The 18403-nt window shown below is 38.3% G+C and overlaps 1 long non-coding RNA gene across 29 annotated transcripts in view; it reads right to left on the reverse strand.

Moving 5' to 3' along the window:
• The window catches only part of LOC129034777 (uncharacterized), a 62528-nt gene that overhangs the window by 12070 nt on the left and 32055 nt on the right, over positions 1–18403 (reverse strand). For 20 of the 29 annotated variants that reach the window (XR_010126223.1, XR_010126227.1, XR_010126238.1 and 17 more), the window contains 2 exons: positions 544–603; positions 107–174 (listed from right to left, as the gene is read on the reverse strand). This is a non-coding gene — a long non-coding RNA (uncharacterized LOC129034777). The remainder of the gene's footprint in view (positions 1–106; positions 175–543; positions 604–18403) is intronic. The other 9 variants (XR_010126221.1, XR_010126242.1, XR_010126241.1 and 6 more) reach the window with 1 other exon arrangement.

Here is an 18403-nt window from a genome sequence, read left to right on the forward strand (position 1 = left end):
TTCTACTTTTAATATCACGCATTCACTCAATATTATTAACCTACATGCAAGTTCTACATGATCAAAATACATTAGGCCTCAGATAAGTGAACAATAATTCATGTACCTCCCTTCATTTGGTTATCCATTCCACAGGCATTCATGGAGTATCGCCTATGACACCAGAGCTGTGTGCTAGAGTCAAGGGTAAAAATCATAGGTTTAATCTGACACCTTCCTGGAATTCTTGTTCTTCACAAACTAATGGATGAGATGGCCCTCAGTCTGTAATCACACAAAGGAGTCATATTTATTAACTGCTATAATTCTTTCCTAAGAGAATGTAACAGAGAAATCTGCTGAGACTTCCTTGAGAACAAGATATTTGAGCTGACATGTGATATCTGTGGGAGATGAAAGTGGTGGGGACTGGTGAACGTTCAGGAGACAGGTAACAATAAAAAAATACCGTGGGTTGTAGGAACTGAAAAGAGAGATCTCTCTAAACAGAAAGAAGAAAACTTGAAGGAAAATATTTTTAAATAAGACTGCAGAGGTACTTACAAGTTAGATCACACAAGATCTTTGTTGTTGTTGTCCATGTTAAGGATTTTGGACTTTATCCTAAAAGAAATAGAAAGCTGCTTAAAGTTCTTAAGTAAGAAAATGGTCAAATATTTTAATTTATTTTACTACAAAATGTTTTCTCAACTACCAGCTACTCCTGTGTTTGGATGAAAAATGCAAACATTCCGCATATACAAATAATAACATTTAGAAATATCAAATATAAGAATATCAAATAATATTATTCAGAAATAATAAAATATCTAATAATATTATTTAGAAATGTCAAATATAAGACTAAGTAAATAAAATAAGGAAAACCATAGGTAGTGTGTCAATGAGAAGGCCTCAATAGCAGAGGTCAAGGAGATAAATAACTTATCCTAAGGTAGTGGGCAGAGAGGTAAGAAAAGTGAGTAAGGAAAAGCTGTAAAGACAGTATCTTCAATGAATTGGATATTGAGAATAAAAATTGGAGTGTTACAATATTAATATAATGTATTAGTCCATTCTCATGCTGATGCTAAAGACATACCTGAGACTGGGTAATTTACAAAGAAAAAGAGGCTTAATGGACTCACAGTTCCATGTGGTTGGGAAGGCCTCACAATTATGGTGGAAGACACAAGGCACGTCTTACATGGTGGCAGGCAAGAGGTAATGAGAACCAAGTGAAAGGCAAAACCCCTTATAAAACCATCAGATCTCATGAGACTAATTCACTACCATGAGAATAGTATGGAGGAAACCATCCCCATGATTCAATTCTCTCCCATGGGGTTCCTCACAACACGTGGGAATTATGGGGGCTACAATTCAAGGTGAGATTTGGGTGGGGACACAGCCAAACCATATCATATAACATGGTAATGAAAGTCATAGACATGGGTGAGATCACAGACCAGAGTGAGAAGAAATCTCCAGGGCAGTGAATTTGAGGGAACTAAATATTCAATGGCTTGAAAGGACTCAGGGGAGAACTAGGCTGATGGATAGTAGAAATATCAAGAGATAGTTGAGCCATAAAAGCTTAGAGAAGAGAGTATTTTGAGAAGAAAGGCTTAATTATGAAGAATATTTTAGGGCCAATTATAGAATCTTGATTATAGACTAAGTATTAGATAATCTTAAGGAATGATTACCAATTATTCAGAGCATTATAATATTGCATTAGTTATGTATGAATTTATGTGGATGTGTGAAAAAATATTCTGAACTATTTAGGTATGGAATATATTGGTGTAGGTGATTTACTTTAAAATATTTTTGAATATTATAATATAACATAAATTAAATTAAGAGCATGCTAACTGTATTATGTACTGCCTTGAGTCTAAATTAGGTGATGGTTGAAATATGTCCTCTGGTTTTAACGACTGAGTGGTACAGATATTTTTGGTGGAGTGATGAAAGTCTGATGAAAAATGAAAATAAGGTAAATTAAAAATAGCAAATATAAACTTTCAATAAAATTGTCAGCTCTGAAGAGAAAAAGAAAATTCTGGTTTGTTGTGAAAAAAAGGTGGGGGCATCTTTAAAAGCTGATGAAAGTGATCTAGCTGGGAAGCAGAGCAATAATTAAACTGTAGCCAGTTTATTGAAGAGCTCATTGGGACATAAACATTAACTAACTTTATTTTGCCCAGACACAGATTTTGACTAGACTATGTAGAATCTAGATTTCTCACTGAGTTGTATGTCCCTTAGAGATAGCTTCCTCAGATTCCATAAATCTCCTGACATTTTCAATGACTCTTAAGTCTCGTTCCTATTTATTTGTAAAACTTTAATTACAAACGTGGCAGTATGTTGACCTCTTCTTAATCTCCGTGCAAGCTTTGTTTGTGGGGCTGGCTACTGCATAGAGGTGGTGTGTGGGCAGGATGTCACAGTGAGGTGTCTTCTTCCTCCCCTTCTTGTAGCTCTGCTGTTGTTAGGAGTAAAAAAGTGGGGGTGCTAGCAGAGGAGAATGTTCCCTTACATGACAGCCATATTGCTGGTAGGAAGCCATCCCTTACCTCAGGCTGGTTCATGAACACTTCTATTTGATGCTGGTGAACTACGCTTATGTGGTGGCCTCCATTTTGGTTGTATCCATATCATCTTGGAAGTGTAATTGGCTTTACCCATCTTCATTACTATTGAAGATTTCTGTAGAGGACAAGCCATGACTCCCTTCCCTTGTCAAAGATATGCCCTCCACCCTTTCTTGTGTTGGCCACTCTTCAATAGACAGCGGCCACCTGGAAAACCCCATTGTTCTAGCCCATCAAGCTACAAGCAACTCTGAGGTCTTCTTCTACACACTTAGAGGGCTACAGAGAATGGACGTGGTATAGGGATTGCCCCTATTTCTTTCCAGGCACATTAAGTCCAAAGGGATGAAAGAAATGCTGGCACTTATTATAATACAGGACTTCCAGAATTCAGAAAGCTCTGCAAAAATGGATGTCCACCTTTATATTCAAGTATTCACCCAAAACTCAGTGGGCTCATAGGAAAACTTCCCATATTGTTCTTATATTCAGAGATGGTCTGAAAAAATGAGCTGCGCCATACCCTGTGTCACCTGGGGCATCTTTCCAAGATCTCTCTGAGCACACTTTGCTCCAGTGGTGGCACCAGGTTGGGCATGGACATCCAGCAGCTCGGCAAGCACCCCGCTGGAGGATGATTGAAGTCTACTGTTCCAGGATGTGCACATCAGACTTTAAGGGGATTCTCTTAGGACTCCCTTTCAACTGGCTTCAGGGAGAAGTGAGCCTTCTCTCTTATCCCAAGGGAAAAGGGTGAAATGGCCTGCTGCCACTGGGAAGGCAGGGGTATAGTGAGAGTTGGTGAGAAAGAGTCAGTCAGCCAGCTTTTCTTGGAGGTTCCAAATCTAACTACTAGTGGCAAGCTGGAAGGTTTCTTTAGATGTTGTGGTCCTTCATGCCTTTTTTCCCTCAGCCTTGGGCCTCTTTACCTGTAACCAGTGTGTGCTGATAAATCAGTGTGTGGTGGGGTGAGGTGAGCATGGGGACTAACTTATAGTATTTGTGGGGTTTTGTGGTATAAATACACCACCATGGTCTATTTGAAGCTGTCAATGCAATGTTGCTGAATATACAGTTGGGAAGAATGGCACACAATTGGATATCAGGAACTAGAAGGTGGCAACATTAGCACAACACTGTCTGCAGTAATAGGGCAGCAATTCAGTAATGAATTGAACTGTAAATGAATTCAAACACAGTTATATTTCATTTCCAACAAGCAATTGCTCCAATGAGCAAACCAGGATGTTAAACATGTATTCGATTTTGCCAATATTACAGGTCAAGCAAAAAAAAAGTTCTACATTTAGTTGGTAGTTTAACATAATCTGTGGGTACTGTTTGTCTAACAAAGATGGGTTCATACATGTATGTGTGTATATAATTGAAGAGCTTTATTAAGATATAATTCACTGCCAGGGGCAGTGGCTCATGCCTGTAATCCCAGCACTTTGGGAGGCCAAGGCAGGCAGATCACCTGACGTCAGGAGTTCAAGACCAGCCTAGCCAACATGTTGAACCCTGTCTCTACTAAAACACAAAAATTAGCTGGTCATGGTGGCAGGTGCCTGTAATCCCAGCTACTTGGGAGGCTGAGGCAGGAGAATTGCTTGAACCCGGGAGGCGGAGCTTGCAGTGAGTCGAGATCACCCCACTACACCCCAGCCTGGGTGACAGAGTGAGAATCCCTCTCAAAACAAAACAAAACAAAACATAATTTACATATCATACAATGACATTTAGCATATGGACAGAGTTGTGCATCCTTTACCACAATCAGATTTAGAATATTTTCACTATCCCCAAAAGAAACACTGTTCTATTTAACTATCACCCCCTAATCCATCCATCCACCCCAGCCTTAGGCAATCACTAGTCCACTTTCTATCTCTAGACACTTGCCTGTTCTGGACATTTCATACACATGAAATTATATCGTATGTGACCTTTTCTGTCTAGCTTATTTCACTCAGCATAATGTTTTCCAGGTTCATTCATGTTGCAGAATTTGATACTTCATTCATTTTCATGGCTGAATAATATTCCTTGGTGTAGCTATACCACATGTTACCTGTCTATGCATCATTTGATGGACACTTGTTTTGTTTCCACGTTTAGCCATTATAAATAATTCTCCATTAACTTTTGTGTACATTTTTGTGTGGACATTTTTTTATTTCTTTTGGGTATATTCTTGGGAATGGAATTTCTGGGTCATATGGTAAGTTTATGTTAAACTGTTTGAGGAACTGCCAGAGCATTTTCTAAAGCTGTTGCTGGCTGGGTGAAGTGGCTCATGTCTGTAATCCCAGCACTTTGGGAGACTGAGGCGAGTTGATCACCGGAGGTCAGGAGTTCGAGACCAGCCTGGCCAACATGATGAAACCCTGTTTCTACTAAAAATACAAAAATCAGCCGGGTGTGGTGGTGTAATCCTAGCTACTAGGGAGGCTGAGGCAGGAGAATCGCTTGAACCCAGGAGGTGGAGGTTGCAGTGAGCCAAGATCATGCCACTGCACTCCAGCCTGGGCGACAAGAGCAAAACTCCATCTCAAAATAAGAATAATAATAATAAAGAAACAAATAAAAGAAAGTGGCATTACTTTACATTCACATCAGCTGTGTATGAGGGTTCTAGTTTCTCCTTATCTTTTCCAACACCTGTTCTCAGTTTTCTTCAGCATGACCATCCCAGTGAGTGTGAAATAGGATCCCTGTGGTTTCGATATGCATTTTCCTGATGGCTAATGCGTCTGTGCATAATTTTAAATAGATGCATAGCTGTCACCATATTATATACATCTTATTTTTAGTACCATCTTTGTCTTTTTGCTTTTCACATGACTCTGCCATTTCTCTGTCTTTTCCCCAACACTCATGCCTGCCCAACCTGCCTAGATCAGGTATTCCAATTTTACCCATTAGCATGTATCTTTCCATATTTGTCACCTGTTTGTATACTTATACAGTATACATGTCACCTGTTCATATACTCATATATGCATGTATACCCATATAGTATATGCATATATACTTGTTTGTTTACATACATATATACTTTGTCATATAAACACATTTTTCTGCATATCACTTTCTTCACTGAATTATTCCTAATATGAATCTCTCCAAGTCAACAGACATAGGATGAACTCATTACATGTAGTCTCTTCAAGATACTTCATAGTTTGAATTTACCATAATTTCCCCAGCCATTTCCTTATCCATGGATACTAGCAAAATTTTAGTTAACTTTTCCTTTGAATAGTGCTATAATAATCATCCTTGTACACATGCTCTGTGTACAGAGGCTTTTGTGTGTATGAGTTTGATTCCGGGATAGTATAGCTGAATCAGAGTCTATGTGTTTTTAATTGTACTCGATATGGCTTGTTCTCTTTTCAGAAAGGCTATAGCATTGCATATTTTCACTAGTAACATATGAAGGCATCTTTTCTTCCCATCCCAACAGTCATAGATGTGATGGTTCTTTTTAGTTTCTGTCAGGTTTATGGGTATATTTTGAGATTTCTGGCAACTTTAATTAGCAATTCTCAAGCAAAGAATGCATTTGAGTCACTTATTATATGGCATATTATCCATGAGCATTTGCTTCTCAGTGATAAACCTATTCGAGCCTTCTGACTCGTTTTCCATTGGTGTTTTTGCCAATGTTTCCCATCAGTATGGCTTAGCTACTTTATATTATATACATTTAACTGTTGGTGACATCTGTTTAAGAAGATTTTCCTACACTTCTGTAGATCTATTTATTGGTTCACAGTATTCTTTCTGAAACAAATATTTTCAGTTTTATATAGCCAATTACGCATGTTTTTATTGCTAAATTACATATAGAGTGTCCTAGACATTTTTAAAGATTTTAAGGTTTTAAAAAATTTAAGTTCTTAATCTGTATTGTATTTCTTATTTGAATATGGTGAAAGATAGGAGCGTAGTTTTATTTTCTTCTAAATGAATTAACATTTTCTTCCAAATGCCAGTTTTGCTATCATTTTACTTTTTTAAGAATACATATTAATAAATGACACACTGATCATGTATTTAATTATTCTATCTATCCACATAAATAAATATATATGTGTGTATATGTATACACATATTGTTCTCATGATTTTTCTGGTTTTCTTATAATAATATCATATCAATATGATTTTGTAATATTTGGTTTAATGTATTCGATTATATAATGTGCCCTAAAATTAGGCAAATGGAGTCCCCCCTCATTGCCATTTATTCAATGGTCACTTTTAGGTATTTGTTTTTCCATACAAATTTACAGATTATTCTATCCAATTAAAAAATCTATTGGTATTCTAATTAAATTCGGATTCTATTTCTATATTATGTGAAAACTGACTGTTTTTAATTTTAAGTTTTTCCATCAGGAACACATAATATAGCTTCCATTGCTCAGATATTTTGTGACTTTCAATATGTTTTTATACCATTCTTCAAATGGTTCCTTGTCTTTCTCTATAAATTTATTTTGAAAATTTTATATTTTTAACTTTTTTATTGAAATAATTTTTGCACAAGTAGCACGCGTTTAAGCTTGTGTTTGGGGATTAAACTCTATATTATGTATTATAAATAAGAAGGTAGATATGTCCTTGAAAAACACTCTGTGCTTTAAGATGAGATGGTTACACTACAGGCCTCTCAGGCACTTATACCAGCTAAGGCAAATGTGGGTAGAACAACTTTTACTAATTAATCATTTTTCTTCTTCTTTCTCTCTGTATCAGTAGACAAAGTAAATTTTTACATGAATTATGTGGACTCTGATGTAATGTCACAGTATTTGAGTGTTTGTCTGCAGTATCATTATCAAGCATCAAATGCTGAAGCCAGTATGATAAAAATCTAAGTTAGCAAAGAGAATAAAATAGTTGACAATTGACAGACTTGAAGTAGAAGTGCATATTTTTAATTGCATATAAGTCTCCTCAAATCCTAACTTGATATTAAATGTTGGTGAAGAGAAATTGGAACGGCAGAGGTTCTTGGTGAAAAAGAATTATTTATTCACATATTCATTTATTCAATCATTTATTTATTTACCGAATAATTACTGAACACCTACAGTGTACAAAGTGAAAGTCTTTGCCTTCTTACAGCACTCTTTCAATCCCAGGGTTTTGGAGGAAATCATTTAATGAATGGGTTGAATAAAACAGGATGATGATGAGTGCTAATGAGAAAAATAGGATAAGGTAGAGGGATGGAGTGTGGAGGGAAGCAGGATTCAGTCTCTGATAGAGGTGCCTAGAGAAGGTCTCACTGAGAGGTCATTGGAGCGAAGACCTAGAGGAAGCGAGAGTGAACCACAAAGATTTCATAGGGGAAGAAAATTCCAAGCAGAAGAAACAGTAAGGGTAAACTATGTTATTTTGTTTGAATAGATATTTAAACTGTTAGTTCCATTTGTTCTCCTGTAATGCATTTTCATCTTTCAAAGGGATTACGACAATGATTGTTTCCAGATACTTTGACACTCACTTCCCTTGAAAGCTTTCAGTTTCTCCTCAGAGATTACAGCAGGGTATTTGCTGTCAATAACTGGCATATCTAATTGTATTGGAATGGGGTGCCTGGTAAATACTGAGTCTTGGTCTTTATAAAGCTAGACTGTCTGTATTTCAATGTCGCTACGGTTTTACATGTCTAGAGGTAGAAGTTCAATGTATCTTTGACAGATTTCCTTGTATTTGGGGAAAATCACTAATTGGAGTCCCTTATTTACACAAATATAAAACCAGTAGCCTCATTGTTTTTGGGAGAAAGTGTGATGTCATCATTAACCATAATTCATTAACTCAACTTAGGTTTACTAACAGAACTATGTTTCTGAAATGTTGGAGATTTATTCCCATCTCTTAAATCTGAATTTAAGGTGCAATATGCTCAAAATACATTGTTATTGGTAAGTATGCATGCTTTTTTGTTTAAGCGCTTGATCTCATGGCTTTGGGAGACCAGACCAAGGCAATCACACATATCAGCCTGCATGTCCTGACAGTTACTTTTCACAGCAGGGGATAAAACAGGTCAAGAAATTAGTTGAGGTTGATGCAGGGCTGACTCTTCAAAAGTTGCCATTTCTTAATCATTTCTAAATGTCAAATTTATCTCAGTTAAGAGGTTTTGTGGGAGGGTGAGTGTGGCTGTAGCATGAATAGATACACATCTGACAGCTATTATTGAAAGAATACCAGCTATGCTATAGGATTATCAGATGATTCTTTGCTATAGGCCTAGTGTGACCTGAGAAGCTCAGCTTAATTCAGGGTCCACTGACCATCCTCCTGTGGTCACACTTGTGTGATTATCACTCAGCAGGGTGCAGAGCCCAGTCAGAGCATGGCTGATATTCAATGGCATAGTAAGGAATTGCCTGTGAGAATAATAGGTGCCACCGGTCTAGCCTAAAAGACAGGAGATACAATGGAAATGATGTTCACAGAGAGCACTGTGTGAGAAAAAAACGTGAGATGACACTAAGAAGATCTTACAGTCATTGTATGTGCTTATATGTGACCTAAATCACTGCTGATATTTAAATGCATTCTATTTTATTGATGTAGATGAGGTGGCCTGAAACTTATCAATTGTTCAAATAAAAAACCATAAGGTCTAATTATTTTTAATTTACACGGTCTCTAGTTTTAGCTGAAAAGATATTGTCCTTCACAAAACATATTTTTTGATATTATTTATTCTTTGTAAAGCTGCCCCTTAAAATCAAGATTAAAATACCGTAGAGTGAAATCATAGAAATAAAGGATCAAAAACATCAACCTGGAGTCATTTTACAAATAACTTCAATGGTTCTAGAAGAGAGGTTGGCAAACCATGAACCAAATCTGGCAAGCCACCTGTTTTTGGAAATAAAGTTGTATTGGTACATAGCTCCTCTCATGCCTTTATGTCTTGTTTATGACTACCTCACGCTGTGTAAGCAGAACTGAATATTTGCTAAAGACCTGTATGGTTTGCAAAGCCTAAAAATTTACTATCTGGAGCCAGAGAGGAAGAAATTACACATCCTTGTTCCAGAATACCTCATTATATGTGTTTCCCCCCCTAAAAATTCTGCTTTTAGATTGCTTATGGACATACTGATATTATGGGTTATAGAAATGATTTTCATTTTCCCCCTATATTTTTCACTCTGATAATTGATTTTTCTGTGATAACATGTTGTTTTTCATGGTATCTCTTTTTATGGTTTAATCCAGGTTTTTTTCTGCCCCCTACAATTCAAATCTTCTTTTCGACCTCTCTTACCAAAGGTCAAATGTCCTAACAATGTATTCTTCTTCCCTGATATAGGGAGAAATTCCTGTATGTTCCCTACTGCTCATTATCATAAATCCAGAACTGAAAGTGCCAGCACCGCCCTTCATTGCTGTGTGCCTCGCAGTGCCTTTCAGGTTGCCTTTTCTCCTATAGTAAGATTACAATTTAAGAAAGAGTTAAAATCTGCCCTTCTTCTGTTTCCCAGACTTCAAAGCCACCAGAGTTTCCAATAATTATCTAATTTTTTAAGATTCATTCCCACATGAAACAATACAGAAATATTTCCACTTCCACAAAGAACAATTTTTTTCCAAGTAGAGTTGTCCTGAAATGAGTCATCCTAGGTTGCCATCTCCAAATCAATATATACATGAAGCCTTATAAAAATATGAAGAATATGGCCAGGCACAGTGGCTCATGCCTGTAATTCCAGAACTTTGGGAGGCCGAGGTGGGCAGATCACCTGAGATCAGGAGTTCAAGACTGGCCTGACCAACATGGTGAAACCCCATCTCTACTAAAAATACAAAAATTAGCTGGGTGTGGTGGTGTGCACCTGTAATCCCAACTACTTGGGATGCTGAGGCAGGAGAATTACTTGAACCCAGGAGGCGGCGGTTGCAGTGAGTGGAGATCGCACCATTGCACTCCAGCCTGGGAGAAAGAGCGAGACTCCATCTCAAAAAATAAATAAATAAAATATGAAGAATATAAAATGATAATACAGTTTTATTTTAACCAGTGTGATGCTTTAACATAAATTATTTTCATTGTTTAAGACTGTCTGGCTCTAGAATTAAAATGGCAAGAGGGAGAGAGACCATGGTTTCCTTTGCCTCTGTCATAAATTGCCCTTTAATGTTTTCAGATCTCTTTCCTATGTATGTTTTCTTGCACTTGGGGAAAACACATTTCACAAAGAGCTCCTCTGCATGTCTGTCTTCTTCGAATATCTTGGAATGGAAGCTCCTTGGAAGAATATCCAAGATATTCTTCGAATATCTTGGAATGGAAGCTCCTTGGAGGGTAGACCAGTATCTTTTACATGTTAAAGACCTGACACAAAATAAGTCCAAAATAAATGTTAAAAAAGTCCAAAATAAATCATTGGACCAAACACTTCAATCATTCTCTGTTTTGAACAAGAGGACTGGGGAGGCACTGACAGCTGGATCTACTTGAGATGTCAATAACCTTGGGTGTCTTTGTCAAGCTACAGCCTGAGGCCCCTTCTGTTTAAGAGATAATAGAAAATATTAAATGTACTGACAGGTGTCTTGAGCAAGAAAGGAAGAGAAATGAAGAAAAGTGCCTGTGGGGCAGAACATTTGAGAAATATTTCGTTATGAAGAGTAGGAAAACCATACAATGGAAAATCACCTTTTTGCAAATTTGTGTGAAAGGTAAACAAAACAGGTTTAATTAAGTTTAAACACAGAATACACATTATTGTGAGGGAAGAGCAGAACGCCTGGCAAAATGATGCTTTCCAGAATGCAGACCACTGCCCTGAGCATGAAGTAGTCAAGGCTGAGAGACATGGTGACAAGAATTCCTTGAAAACTGAAAGCATTCATTCTGTAAGATGTCTGGCACAGGGAAATGCAAACACATCTAAAGTATAGACACTTCTCTTGGTTACAAAAATAAAATTAATGGAGAAAAAGTGAAGGTCCTTGTAATTGAGTTACTAACTTCTGGGCTAATCTAGCAGAGTCTTTGGAATTGAAAGCCAGAAATGGGGGAAGAGTTGGTGTTCCCATGGAAGATGAGGGAACTGAATAAACATTTTTGCCAGTATAGATATTTATTTGCATTATTTATCTTCTCTCTTCTTTATTTTCCCATAATATTCCAAGATAAATATACCAGCTTTTTTAGTGCATAATCAAGATATTAGAGTGAAAATTTTAGAATAACAATAAACTTTAGGCCAATAGCTTTTAAACTGATCATGATGAAGGAATCTGCATGTCTCTAAGATAAAGCAAAGTCCCTCCTCGCTCTCCACCCTGAAAATAGCTCTATCTACCTGCCTCAGTGAAACACATCTTCACTACTTTGTTCTTGCAAAACAAATACAAGAACAAAAACCATATTTAATTGTTAATTAAGATTAAGGTTCAGAACCACTGGCTAGTTGAGGTTGATTTCCTGTCTATCTATATAAAACAGAATTTGCTTGTGTTACTGCTTAATTTTAACAAGAAATTGTTCATATTAGGCGTGTGCTTGTTTCTTTAGAATTTGCTATTTCTTACTACCTAAGAAATTGCTTGGAAGGAGCCAAGATGGCCGAATAGGAACAGCTCCAGTCTACACCTCCCAGCGTGAGCGACGCAGAAGACAGGTGATTTCTGCAATTCCATCTGAGGTACCCGGTTCATCTCACTAGGGAGTGCCAGACAGTGGGTGCAGGTCAGTGGGTGCATGCACTGTGCATGAGCCAAAAAAGGGCGAGGCATTGCCTCACTCAGGAAGTGCAAGGGGTCAGGGAGTTCCCTTTCCCAGTCAAAGAAAGGGGTGACAGATGGCGCCTGGAAAATCAGGTCACTCCCACCCGAATACTGCGCTTTTCCGACGGGCTTAAAAAATGGTGCACCAGGAGATTATATCCCGCACCAGGCTCAGAGGGTCCTACACCCACGGAGTCTCACTGATGGCTAGCACAGCAGTCTGAGATCAAACAGCAAGGCGGCAGCTAGGCTGTGGGAGGGGCGCCAGCCATTGCCCAGGCTCGCTTAGGTAAACAAAGCAGCTGGGAAGCTTGAACTGGGTGGAGCCCACCACATCTCAAGGAGGCCTGCCTGCCTCTGTAGGCTCCACCTCTGGGGGCAGGGCACAGACAAACAAAAAGACAGCAGTAACCTCTGCAGACTTTAATGTCCCTGTCTGACAGCTTTGAAGAGAGCAGTGGTTCTCCCAGCACACAGCTGGAGATCTGAGAACAGGCAGGCTGCCTCTTCAAGTGGGTCCCTGACCCCTGACCCCCAAGCAGCCTAACTGGGAGGCATCCCCCAGCAGGGGCAGACTGACACCTCACACAGCTGGCCAGGTACTCCAACAGACCTGCAGCTGAGGATCCTGCCTGTTAGAAGGAAAACTAACAAACAGAAAGGACATCCACACCAAAAACCCATCTGTACATCACCATCATCAAAGACCAAAAGTAGATAAAACCACAAAGATGGGGAAAAAACAGAGCAGAAAGACTGGAAACTCTAAAAAGCAGAGCGCCTCTCCTCCTCCAAAGCAACGCAGTTCCTCACCAGCAATGGAACAAAGCTGGACAGAGAATGACTTTGACGAGCTGAGAGAAGAAGGCTTCAGATGATCAAATTACTTCAAGCTATGGGAGGATATTCAAATCAAAGGCAAAGAAGTTGAAAACTTTGAAAAAAATTTAGAAGAATGTATAACTAGAATAACCAATACAGAGAAGTGCTTAAAGGAGCGGATGGAGCTGAAAAACAAGGCTCGAGAACTACGTGAAGAATGCAGAAGCCTCAGGAGCTGATGCGATCAAATGGAAGAAAGGGTGTCAGTGATGGAAGATGAAATGAATGAAATGAAGCGAGAAGGGAAGTTTAGAGAAAAAAGAATAAAAAGAAACGAGCAAAGCCTCCAAGAAATGTGGGACTACGTGAAAAGACCAAATCTATATCTGATTGGTGTACCTGAAAGTGACGGGGAGAATGGAACCAAGTTGGAAAACACTCTATAGGATATTATCCAGGAGAACTTCCCCAATCTAGCAAGGCAGGCCAACATTCAGATTCAGGAAATACAGAGAACACCACAAAGATACTCCTCGAGAAGAACAACTCCAAGACACATAATTGTCAGATTCAGCAAAGTTGAAATGAAGGAAAAAATGTTCAGGGCAGCCAGAGAGAAAGGTCGGGTTACCCTCAAAGGGAGGCCCATCAGACTAACAGCGGATCTCTCGGCAGAAACTCTACAAGCCAGAAGAGAGTGGGGGCCAATATTCAACATTCTTAAAGAAAAGAATTTTCAACCCAGAATTTCATATCCAGCCAAACTAAGCTTCATACGTGAAGGAGAAATAAAATACTTTACAGACAACCAAATGCTGAGAGATTTTGTCACCACCAGACCTGCCCTAAAAGAGCTCCTGAAGGAAGCGTTAAACATGGAAAGGCACAACCCGTACCACCCGCTGCAAAATCATGCCAAAATGTAAAGACCATCGAGACTAGGAAGAGACTGCATCAACTAACGAGCAAAATAACCAGCTAACATCATAATGACAGGATCAAATTCACACATAAAAATATTAACTTTAAATGTAAATGGACTAAATGCTCCAATTAAAAGACACAGACTGGCAAATTGGATAAAGAGTCAAGACCCATCAGTGTGCTGTATTCAGGAAACATATCTCACGTGCAGAGACACACATATGCTCAAAATAAAAGGATGGAGGAAGATCTACCAAGCAAATGGAGAACAAAAAAAGGCAGGGGTTGCAATCCTAGTCTCTGATAAAACAGACTTTAAACCAACAAAGATCAAAAGAGACAAAGAAGGCCATTACATAATGGTAAAGGGATCAATTCAACAAGAAGAGCTAACTAACCTAAATATATGTGCACCCAATAAAGGAGCACCTGCATTCATAAAGCAAGTCCTGAGTGACCTACAAAGAGACTTAGACTCCCACACATTAATAATGGGAGACTTTAACACCCCACTGTCAATATTAGACAGATCAACGAGACAGAAAGTTAACAAGGATACCCAGGAATTGAACTCAGCTCTGCACCAAGCGGATCTAACAGACATCTACAGAGCTCTCCACCCCAAATCAACAGAATATACATTTTTTTCAGCACCACACCACACCTATTCCAAAATTGACCACATACTTGGAAGTAATGCTCTCCTCAGTAAATGTAAAAGAACAGAAATTATAACAAACTATCTCTCAGATCATAGTGCAATCAAGCTAAAACTCAGGATTAAGAATCTCACTCAAAACTGCTCAACTACATGGAAACTGAACAATCTGCTCTTGAATGACTACTGGGTACATAACGAAATGAAGTCCGAAATAAAGATGTTCTTTGAAACCAACGAGAACCAAGACACAACATACCAGAATCTCTGGGATGCATTCAAAGCAGTGTGTAGAGGGAAACTTATAGCACTAAATGCCCAAAAGAGAAAGCAGGAAAGATCCAAAATTGACACCCTAACATCACAATTAAAAGAACTAGAAAAGCAAGAGCAAACACATTCAAAAGCTAGCAGAAGGCAAGAAACAACTAAAATCAGAGCAGATCTGAAGGAAATAGAGACACAAAAAACCCTTCAAAAAATTAATGAGTCCAGGATCTGGTTTTTTGAAAGGATCAACAAAATTGATAGACCACTAGCAAGATTAATAAAGAAAACAAGAGAGAAGAATCAAATAGATGCAATAAAAAATGATAAAGGGGATATCACCACTGATCCCACAGAAATACAAACTACCATCAGAGAATACTACAAACACCTCTACACAAATAAACTAGAAAATATCGAAGAAATGGATAAATACCTTGACACATACACTCTCCAAAGACTAAACCAGGAAGAAGTTGAATCTCTGAATTGACCAATAACAGGAGCTGAAATTGTGGCAATAATCAATAGCTTACCAACCAAAAAGAGTCCAGGACCAGATGGATTCACAGCCGAATTCTACCAGAGGTACAAGGAGGAACTGGTACCATTCCTTCTGAAACTATTCCAATCAATAGAAAAAGAGGGAATCCTCCCTAACTCATTCTATGAGGCCAGCATCATCCTGATACCAAAGCCGGGCAGAGATACAACCAAAAAAAAGAATTTTAGACCAATATCCTTGATGAAAATTGATGCAAAAATCTTCAATAAAATACTGGCAAACCAAATCCAGCAGCACATCAAAAAGCTTATCCACCATGATCAAGTGGGCTTCATCCCTGGGATGCAAGGCTGGTTCAATATACGCAAATCAATAAATGTAATCCAGCATATAAACAGAACCAAAGACAAAAACCACATGATTATCTCAATAGATGCAGAAAAGGCCTTTGACAAAATTCAACAACGTTTCATGCTAAAAACTCTCAGTAAATTAGGTATTGATGGGACGTATCTCAAAATAATAAGAGCTATTTATGACAAACCCACAGCCAATATCATACTGAATGGGCAAAAACTGGAAGCATTCCCTTTGAAAACTGGCACAAGACAGGGATGCCCTCTCTCACCACTCCTATTCAACATAGTGTTGGAAGTTCTGGCCAGGGCAATTAGGCAGGAGAAGGAAATAAAGGGTATTCAATTAGGAAAAGAGGAAGTCAAATTGTCCCTGTTTGCAGACGACGTGATTGTATATCTAGAAAACCCCATTGTCTCAGCCCAAAATCACCTTAAGCTGATAAGCAACTTCAGCAAAGTCTCAGGATACAAAATCAATGTACAAAAATCACAAGCATTCTTATACACCAATAACAGACAGAGAGCCAACTCATGAGTGAACTCCCATTCACAATTGCTTCAAAGGGAATAAAATACCTAGGAATCCAACTTACAAGGGACGTGAAGGACCTTTTCAAGGAGAACTACAAACCACTGCTCAAGGAAATAAAAGAGGATAAAAAGAAATGGAAGAACATTCCATGCTCATGGGTAGGAAGAATCAATATCATGAAAATGGCCATACTGCCCAAGGTAATTTACAGATTCAATGCCATCCCCATCAAGGTACCAATGACATTCCCCACAGAATTGGAAAAAACTACTTTAAAGTTCATATGGAACCAAAAAAGAGCCTGCATTGCCAAGTCAATCCGAAGCCAAAAGAACAAAGCTGGAGGCATCACACTACCTGGCTTCAAACTATACTACCAGGCAACAGTAACCAAAACAGCATGGTACTGGTACCAAAACAGAGATATAGATCAATGGAACAGAACAGAGCCCTCAGAAATAATGCCACACATCTACAACTATCTGATCTTTGACAAACCTGAGAAAACAAGCAATGGGGAAAGGATTCCCTATTTAATAAATGGTGCTGGGAAAACTGGCTAGCCATATGTAGAAAGCTGAAACTGGATCCCTTCCTTACACCTTATACAAAAATCAATTCAAGATGGATTAAAGACTTAAATGTTAGACCTAAAACCATAAAAAACCTAGAAGAAAACCTAGGCATTACCATTCAGGACATAGGCATGGGCAAGGTCTTCATGCCTAAAACACAAACAGCAATGGCAACAAAAGCCAAAATTGACAAATGGGATCTAATTAAACTCAAGAGCTTCTGCACAGCAAAAGAAACTACCATCAGAGTGAACAGCAACCTACAAAATGGGAGAAAATTTTCGCAACCTACTCATCTGACAAAGGGCTAATATCCAGAATCTACAATGAACTCCAACAAATTTACAAGAAAAAAACAAACAACCCCATCAAAAAGTGGGCGAAGGACATGAACAGACACTTCTCAAAAGAAGACATTTATGTAGCCAAAAAACACATGAAAAAATGCTCACCATCACTGGCTGTCAGAGAAATACAAATCAAAACCACAATGAGATACCATCTCACACCAGTTAGAATGGCAATCATTACAAAGTCAGGAAACAACAGGTCCTGGAGAGGATGTGGAGAAATAGGAACACTTTTACACTGTTGGTAGGACCGTAAACTAGTTCAACCCTTGTGGAAGTCAATGTGGCAATTCCTCAGGGATCTAGAACTAGAAATACCATTTGACCCAGCCATCCCATTACTGGGTATATACCCAAAAGACTATAAATCATGCTGCTATAAAGACACATGCTCACGTATGTTTATTGCAGCATTATTCACAATAGGAAAGACCTGGAATCAACCCAAATGTCCAACAATCCTAGACTGGATTAAGAAAATGTGGCACATATACACCATGGAATACTATGCAGCCATAAAAAATGAGGAGTTCATGTCCTTTGTAGGGACACGGATGAAATTGGAAATCATCATTCTCGTAAACTATTGCAAGAACAAAAAACCAAATACCATATATTCTCACTCATAGGTGGGAATTGAACAATGAGAACACATGGACACAGGAAGGGGAACATCACACTCTGGGGACTGTTGTGGGGTGGGGGGAGTGGGGAGGGATAGCACTGGGAGATATACCTAATACTAGATGATGAGTTAGTGGGTGTAGCGAACCAGCATGGCACATGTATACATATGTAACTAACCTGCACATTGCGCACATGTACCCTAAAACTTAAAGTATAATAATAATAAATACATAAATAAAATAAAAAAATTAAAAAAAAACAGGAAAAAAAAAAGAAATATGTTACCAATGGGAAACCAGGTGAAGGGTATACTGGACTTCTCTCTATTATTTCTTATAACTGTATGTGATGCAGTAATTACCTCAAAATAAAAGGTTAAAAATAAAAAGAATGCTTTTTCCACCGAAGCATTAATGAAATATATGC

Source organism: Pongo pygmaeus, chromosome 3, assembly GCF_028885625.2.
Source record: "Pongo pygmaeus isolate AG05252 chromosome 3, NHGRI_mPonPyg2-v2.0_pri, whole genome shotgun sequence".
In the NCBI taxonomy this organism is placed as follows: domain Eukaryota; kingdom Metazoa; phylum Chordata; class Mammalia; order Primates; family Hominidae; genus Pongo; species Pongo pygmaeus.